General features: G+C 45.7%; 1 long non-coding RNA gene across 2 annotated transcripts; it reads right to left on the bottom strand.

The window, feature by feature from the left end:
- Nucleotides 1–6,199: 6,199 nt before the first annotated feature.
- On the bottom strand, nt 6,200–6,883 carry LOC124302393 (uncharacterized). 2 transcript variants are annotated; one of them, XR_006907694.1, is made up of 3 exons: nt 6,816–6,883; nt 6,525–6,722; nt 6,200–6,437 (listed from the first exon to the last, which is right to left on the bottom strand). It is a non-coding gene; the product is annotated as an uncharacterized LOC124302393 (long non-coding RNA). The 2 variants fall into 2 exon arrangements; XR_006907695.1 differs by having other exon boundaries at nt 6,525–6,714; nt 6,816–6,860.
- Between the last annotated feature and the right edge of the window lie 1,469 nt (nt 6,884–8,352).

Here is an 8,352-nt window from a genome sequence, read left to right as displayed (position 1 = left end):
TAATTGTACTTATACGAACCGACGGGATGTCGGCGGGAAAATAATACGTCTTACTGAATCCCACGTCAGAGAAAAATGTTTCGGGGACGGGAAGGGAGGTAAGGGAATGGGAGGAAAAGAATGAAAATGAAAATAAATAAATAAAACCAAACAACACCACGGGAAACTACGAAGCTCTGTATAAAAGCGCTTACAGGAATTATAATGTTAAAAAACTATGCCAGGTGTGTCGTCGGGGAAATTGTAATTTTTCTCGGTTTCTTCAACTCCACGAAATAAATCGGCGGAATTTAATGTTTCATTTTATACGTATATTTGCAGGTAGCATCCATAATCGTTACGATCGAATTAGCCTTCGAAAGTTATCGAGATACAAACCAGAGTAACTTTGTTGAATCGTTTTATCCACTTTTGAAATTGTTATCCAATTTAACAGTAATGTAAGTGTGTTTGAAATTCTTAGTGTGTAAATGAACATCCGCGTTATCTTTTCACTGTTGTATATTCCCACTGTAAAATAAATAGTTGAGTAAGTGGAATGTTATAGATTTTTTTCCCTTCTTCCTCTTCTCGCTAAACACGTTGATATTTATTTTTCAGAGGGTTCATTCCGAGAAGAAGAGGGAAGCAGCCGAAGGAAAAGGAGGAACGAGAAGGCGGGTGGTAGTGTGTTAGTCCGAACCGTCGTCCGCAACACGCGTCTTGAAGAAGAACGGCAGAGAAAAAGAAAGAAGACGATTAGAAATAAAGAAGTAAAACGGCTAAGAAAAAGATTGCCGAAGAAATTCCAACGACCGTCGTCGTTGTTCCTCTTGCTATAAGCGCCATCCGCACACGAACACATTCGCGCACACAGCATACGCGAATCGCCTACAAGCCGAGAGAATGCAAAGGAAAGTACCTCGGATACGTCGCGACCTGGAGGGTGAGCGGGGGTGTCGACGACGCGGATCCGCACTGCCACGATGATCCGGACAGTAGCCCGGTGCTGCTGCTGCTGCTAGAATCGTCCGCACGTTTGTCAATCACTCCCTTGTAATCGAGCAGTGTCTCGTCTGGTTTACCGATTACGTGGAAAGTCTCGTCGTGCGCGAGTTTTCCGAGCGATACCTAGTTTCGGCGGAACGGACAAAAACCCCGACCAGCGAGGAACAGCGAGAAGAAGGGACAGCTGGACTGGACGGTCCCGCGAATTGCGGTGGGACGGCGCCCCGGGGGCGGTGCGGGGGGCGCGGGGGCCGCAACGGGGACCGGAGCGCACCAGGGGTTTCCGCCGACCTCGCTGACCGGCGTCCTCGGCCTCGTCGCCCTGGTCGCGGTCGTCGTTCTGGTAACAGCGAGCAGAGTCTGCACCGATGATCGGGTCCAGGACGCGGAGCAGCGCGGCTCGTCGACATCGTCGTCGTCCTCGCACGCTCGTCGGGATGGAACCGCCGATTCCGCGACCCTGACCGAAGGCCAGCTCCACCGATTTCGGGGCGAGAGGCGGTGGCTGGTTTTGAGGAGGAGGACGAGGAGCGGAATCGTACGTCTTCCTCATCGCAGATTCGGCCCCCAAGAGGATCGGGAGGAGGCCCAGAGGAGGAGGAAGAGGGAGAGGAATAAGAAGAACGAGGATCACAACTGCTTTCGAGATCGCGGTCGGAAAGGGGAAATCGCTACGACGACAGTGTCCGGTGTTCGGGGTTTCACAGGTGATCGTGCTCTTGGTGGTGATAGTGGTGCTTACAGTGCCGCTGCTGTCGATGGCCAGTCGACTACGGTAGCCGGGCCGATGTCACCTAGGTCGAATAGCGAAGAACCATCGGGCACCGAGGGCGACGACGAGATAGTTTATCAGCGGGGTCACCACGGCGCAAGGAGGAGAACGAGAACGAGGACGAGGATATCGCGCCTACCCAACCACCTCCATCACCGACCAATCATTCCTCTATGGAATCACGCGAGTTCCAATTCACCGTGCATACATGCTAGGTGTAGAAAAGAAGACAGTTCGACCGACTTTGTCTTTTGGCTCTTGGGAGTCGGTCGGTTCGGCCGGTTGTATGTTTCTTGACGATATTGGGACGAGGACAATAACAATCGTCGATTCCGCGGTGTTTACTTCTTCTTTTCTCCGAACGCTGTCCTTCGGGCTGTCTACTTGCCGCGGCGATGCGCGCGGTTTGCGGGTCTTGGGATACAATAAGGAGAGGAGATACTCCCCGGGAGAACCATTATCCGGCAGCGCACGCGTGTGCATATGTACGAACGTATGCATGATACAGAGGCTCGGTGCATAAACACACAATTTTTATTATACTCCCTGTGCTGAGAGAGTGGCGAGGGTCAGCCAAGGAAGGGCGGGTTAACGTCCTTTCGTTTATTCTCCTCCGCCTGCTACGTCGTGCTGTTGCCAGTGCACTGCACTGCCGCTTGTGTTCCACACCGCGAATAAGTGTGCGGAGCGTATATCGCCACCGCGGTTATACCTATGCATAAAATGCTGCTGATGTATTGAACGCACTGTTCAGGCTGGCATGTATCGTTCGAGTACACTTTGCAATTGATTATTCAACGGGAGAAGAATAATAAAAAATGAGAGAGAAAAGAAGATGACGCGGACGAGGACGAGACGAAGTGTAGACAGGCCTGCAGGAATAAAATCTATACGATATATTCTCTAGAGCAGTGTTTTTCAATATTCTTGAATTCGCGACCCCATTACAGGTAAAAAAAAATCTGACGACCCCCCAGGTTCATAATAAAGCTACGTCAGTGATTTCAAAAAGAACGTATTCAAGTTTCTTCCTCTTGAAAGTCTACCTAAAACCTTTGTAAACCTTACTCTACTTTTATCTGGCTTCCGATCGCGACACCCCCAGTAAGACTTGGCGATCCCCAGTTTGAAAAACACTGCTCCAGGGTGTTTCGTTTGGAGAAAAACATTGTTTTTGCTTCTTGAGAACATCAATGAAAGTATGCTCGCGGATGGATACCACCTCTTTAATCCCACAAGTTTTTCGGGGGGGGGGGGGGGGGGGGGGGGGGGTGATTCGAAATGAAACACCCGAAATTATATTAATTGTGTATATTTATATCGCAAACTCGAATTTTGGGCCGGAAGCCCGAGGCATTAATCAACGTTACTGTACACGAAGTAAGTATATGGTCTTGATAGCAGATGGCATTGCCAGTTGCTTGTACCCTTCTAATCGTTTTTGTATCGTACGTACATACATAACTACGCGGTCATAAAAACTGTGCTATTGCTTATTGCTGTGAAGGCAACAGCGCTACAGTGGAGGAATATCGATCATTGATCAAAAAAATAGAGAAAATTCAAAGAACAAGCAAACACGAATCTCCATATTCGAGAATGCAACTTGGTATTATTTACAGACTTTCATTTCTTCCATCGGTTTTATTTCTAATCTATTTTTTTTTTCCCCATGTGTAAAAACAACATTTATTCCGTTTCATCCGCTGAAATGTTTCATAGTCGTCTCTCACCTACTACTTTGTGGATTTGAAATCATGTTGTTACGAGAATGTGTCGGTGACGCGAGGAATCGAAACCAGCCGTCCAAGCTAGAAGCGAGTGTCGTCCACTCTATGTCGGTGGTGCCTCGCCGTGTCGGTTACCTTGGCCGAAGTAGGTCGTGTCTACTGGCCACAGGCGTTGCATTCGGGCAGCAGCAGCAGCAGCAGCGACTAGCCGGCAAGCAGGCAAACCAGTCTCAGGATAGTGAGGAGCCGCACGGTTTAGTCACATTCAGCCCCCTGTCACTCCGTGTTTCAGAAAACGAGTCTATGTTGTCACACTCGGTAGAGAGCGTTAGTAGTACAGTTGCACGGTTTGCGCGATTACCTTTACGGCCTTTACAGAGTGCAACCCGTGCAACTGCACTACTAGCGCCTTCAATAAGAACTAAAATTATGTGACATACTAGGTTACTCTTTTTACTTTTTCGCTCGATCTAGTTTCAGGGGGCTGGTCACATTTCATCACCTAGTCCATAGGTACATACACGTATCATCTGTATTATCGTTGCGCAAGCGGATTGCTAGTAAGAGGAAGTGGAGGAGAGGAGAAACGGTACCTGCATACTTACACGTCTGTAGTAAACCGACGAACGTAAGAACAAGTCGGAGAACAGCCTGCCAAGGTTTCATCTCTACAGGACGAGGGAAGAAAAATGTTACAACGGTACCTAATTGCTTCGGCTTTAGCGCCCTGCACGCCGTGACGGCGGGTGAGGGAGAAAGCACCATTTTTACACTACACAACTCGCTCGCTGCCGACGATGAGGGTAGGATTGAGACCCCGCTCGTAAAGAAATGGGGTGCGGGATAATTCTGCGCACGCCGCGGGGTGGGAATCACCGTTGTTGAATAAAGAGGAACGCCTGGGCTACGAGGGCTGTGCCAGAGGGAAAGTGGTGCCAAGTGCAGAGCACTGGGCCATCGACTATCCGAGGAAGCCCACGACCCCTCGACGACCAGCTTCGCTCGATACGCCCCACTCGTGGCGTCGTCCTCGCTGCAGCCCCGGCTGTGTGTTCGCAAGTTCGGCCCGCTGAAACTGGACGCGGAAGAAAAGTCGCAGTCGGTTTCGCCGTTTTTCTCGACTCTCATCCTTCCTTCCTAAGTTGAGCTCGCTGAGGGTTACTCGTTAACCGTTTCTCTTTCTCTCTTCTTCTCCGTTTCGTCTCATTGGATTCGAAGGATTCAGGTTGAGGTCGTACTCTGCAGTGACGGCCAAATCGGTCGTATCATGTACCAGACTTACCTACACTTATGCTTGTTTTTTTTCCTTTCTATACCTGTCATTAGCCTTAGGCATATCCACTGACCGAGCGCAGATTCGGTACGAGCGAATAAAATTTTGATATACCGATTGTCTGATTTCCTTCGACGGTGCGCGAAGCGAGGAACAGTGACGTAAACTTTCTAGGCGTAACGAGAGCGAACCGCAAGCTCTCTGCGACGTCTGAATTTTTATGTACATACACACACATGTATCCGAGGCGTATAGGTACGTGCTGGAACGGAACGGGATTATTTGAGCGCATTCGTTCGTTCATTTCGTCATCTCTCCACGCTTGACTGTGCGTCTGTGCAATACCGAATGTCTAGCGAGGTGTCTGGTACACACGGTAATCCTTGAATGAAACGAAGACCTATTTTTCAAAGAGAACACACGAATAAACAACAACGCTCTTCGGTGCTGAAGGAATTTGAAAGTTGGCGTCGTTTAAAGCGACATCTCCTCAATTCACTCCCCTTACCGCAACCACTATTCTACATACCGCCATTCCGTTGCGGACCAGCTCGATGTTATTTTTCGATGTACGTACGTACGTACGTGCGTCTTACATACGCGCAGGTATTTACTCGTTGTAAGATATATTTGACGTATGCGCTTTACAGGTCGAACGGAACGCCGCCGTCCATGCCTTCAGGGATCGTAGCTACCATTACACAGGTTCGGTACGAGATCCTCTTCCTTGAGAGGGGGAGAAAAAAAAAGGGAAAATATTATAGATACGAAGGTTTCAATGCGCCAAATCTATATCTGCTTTCCATTTTTTGCCGTCACGTATACGGTATGTGATATGATTTTTTCTTTTATTGTTTAAAATTCAGAATTTGTTGTGTTTTGCTTTTGCATTTACACCGCTTTAATCTATTTAAATAGTAAACCCAGGGCGTATTGCACGTAGAAAGACGATACAACGGAAAATGGTCAGAAGGAATGCTTACAGGTTTTTGTTGGTCGATTCGCCGTGAAGCTCCCATCGATGGTATCAACGGAAAGGAAACTACAAAATAACTAGAATTATACTAGTAAATAGATTTTCTAAAGATATTAATATTTAAACTTTATAACTCTGTAACTTTTATTGTTTTATAAATATTGTTGCTATCATTAGTGTTTGATTATTGTTTATAAGCAGAAATAGGGTTTTATTGAAAAAAAACACACACGCACACATACGCACACATTACATAAAAAGTTTACGTGTTACTTATTTTTTATTACCATATTTTGATTCAAAAGCATGAGATCTATTATTATTGCACATGATAATAACAAGGAGACAGAAAAAAGTTCATTCTTTTGCACGACTTCCATACCCAATTCCATCACGGCTAGCTATATTGTGAGCACAAATTACAGTTTTTTACAATTACATTGGTTGCACGACGACGTTGCACGTACATATGCATAATATCTGCCGTGCGAATTAGCTGCAGTCAGCAATCGCTAGGCGACTCGGCAACAACGGCACGACGACAAAGATAAGGGGTAAGAATGTTGAACTGGTGCAGCAGCATTTATCTCTGCGTTTACAACGAAGACGACGCTGTATTTCTAAATATAGTTCGACGTCGAAGAGTTATCGGTTCAGACAACGCTCGATACGTCAATGAAATCGGTTCACGTATCGTACCTATGATAATTGTCTTCATAAAAACAACAGAAAATTCCGGTTAATCAAACGGTGTTACTCACCCGATCGAGATGATCGCGAACTTACCGATGACGCTAATCCGGTGTGCATAATTATGATTTCAATCAACGCGTAACTTGTCATTTCTGTCCACCTTACAATCGGACTGGCTCGCGTTATTGTGCACGCACTTAAAATGACGATGCGGACGTCACCGTAAAATTTCCTTTCGTCTCTGCACACCGTCCGCGGGGTCTAAGACCTCCGCCAGGCGAGTCTGTGAAACTAGTCTTTCCCGTATTTCGTATTTCTCTCATCTTCGCTAGTAATAGTATGTAGTAGTATTCAGTACTTAGTAGTAGTGTGAAAGGTACTTACATTAGCCTCTGTATAATTGTCATACCATGCACCACGACGCGTTTTTGTTCGTCGCATGTAAGTTTACTTCTTAGCGATTCGTCCTCGTCCTCGTCCTCAGTACCCAGATTCGGTCAGCGCGTGGTTTCATAAATCACTATTATTGCACGATACTAAGCCTCGAATCCTGCGGTCGGTTGGTTTCGACACGATTCCATGCTGTTAAATAGCCGATCATTTTATTCTCTCAATCATCGTAATGTTTCCGCCATTCTCTTACGCTTTTCCAACATTTTTCACGTCTTCCCATTCATCTTTGGAGAATAAAATTGAAAAATCAGCGACGAATACTTACGAATAGCAGCTGCTGATACGGAGGCTATCATCAATTTTATGTAACAAAACCATCACACGTAGTGCAGTGCAGGACGTGACGCATCCATAGCTAATGTACATACGTAACAGAGAGGGGAGCCTGGAACTAGTCACGGCTATTAGGCACCAACAACGGCCACGATATTCGCGAACATCGCGTATGTTTACATCGAGTCGCTGCCATGTTACATGGCATGAGTTACGCTGTTCGATACCCACAACTCAACCCAACCTAATCCACTTCAGCCTTGCCCATCTTCGTTGAAGCGAATCCTGGTACCAAGTCCAGAATTCACATTCCTAAACCGAGAGAATCTTGCAGTTGCGACTACTACATGAAGTACACGCAGTCCTCAACTATTTTCATGTAGTTACCATGTTTTCTCGTAGGCTTTGCGAAAATTCGATGATCATGCGAGAATAAAATGACGTTACGGCGTTATTTAACCCTATTGGTCACTTTGGGCGAATATCACCCCATAAACTTTTCAAACTCCTCGTAGAGTTCCTTAGTACATTAACTTTGCCGATGTTTTGCAATATTTGAACAATCAATTTTGGTCGGGAAAGTGAAAGAGCTTTTTTTGCAATCCTTGAACAATACCCAGACATTTTTTGTTGAAGCAGGATATCACTTTTTTCGACCTGGGATGAATTTCACCCTGTATGAACGTTAAGCGATTCTACCGAATGTGACAAATTAGGTTCAACTGAAACAATACAGTGAACGAAACAAACTGACTTTGCGCTGCGATTACCAGAAAATATAGTATTGACACCTGAAACTTGCAAAAAATAAATGATGTATAAATTATACGATGTATCGATTATTCGCGAGAATAAGTTTGACCTGACAAGGTGGTGATAATTCGATTGTTCGATTCGATATCTCCTATCCTGATAACTTTATGTATCCAAACCTTTTTCATATCTGGATATAATAACGATTCTGTTTCTTGAAAATTGAATAAATAATTCACGTGTCTTCACTTCGAGTATTTCGGTGACCTGGAAAAGACGAATTTTCACGAAGTGAAGACACGTTAATTATTCATTCAATTTCCAAGAAAGAGAATCGTTATTATATCCGCAGATATGAAAAAGGTTTGGATACAGAAAGTTATCAGGATCGGAGATATCGAATCGAACAATCGAATTATCACCACCTTGTCAGGTCTGGGCT

This window comes from Neodiprion virginianus, chromosome 4 (genome assembly GCF_021901495.1).
Source record: "Neodiprion virginianus isolate iyNeoVirg1 chromosome 4, iyNeoVirg1.1, whole genome shotgun sequence".
NCBI lineage: Eukaryota > Metazoa > Arthropoda > Insecta > Hymenoptera > Diprionidae > Neodiprion > Neodiprion virginianus.
Note: the sequence above shows the minus strand (reverse complement) of the source record. Positions and strands in the feature narration are given on the sequence as shown.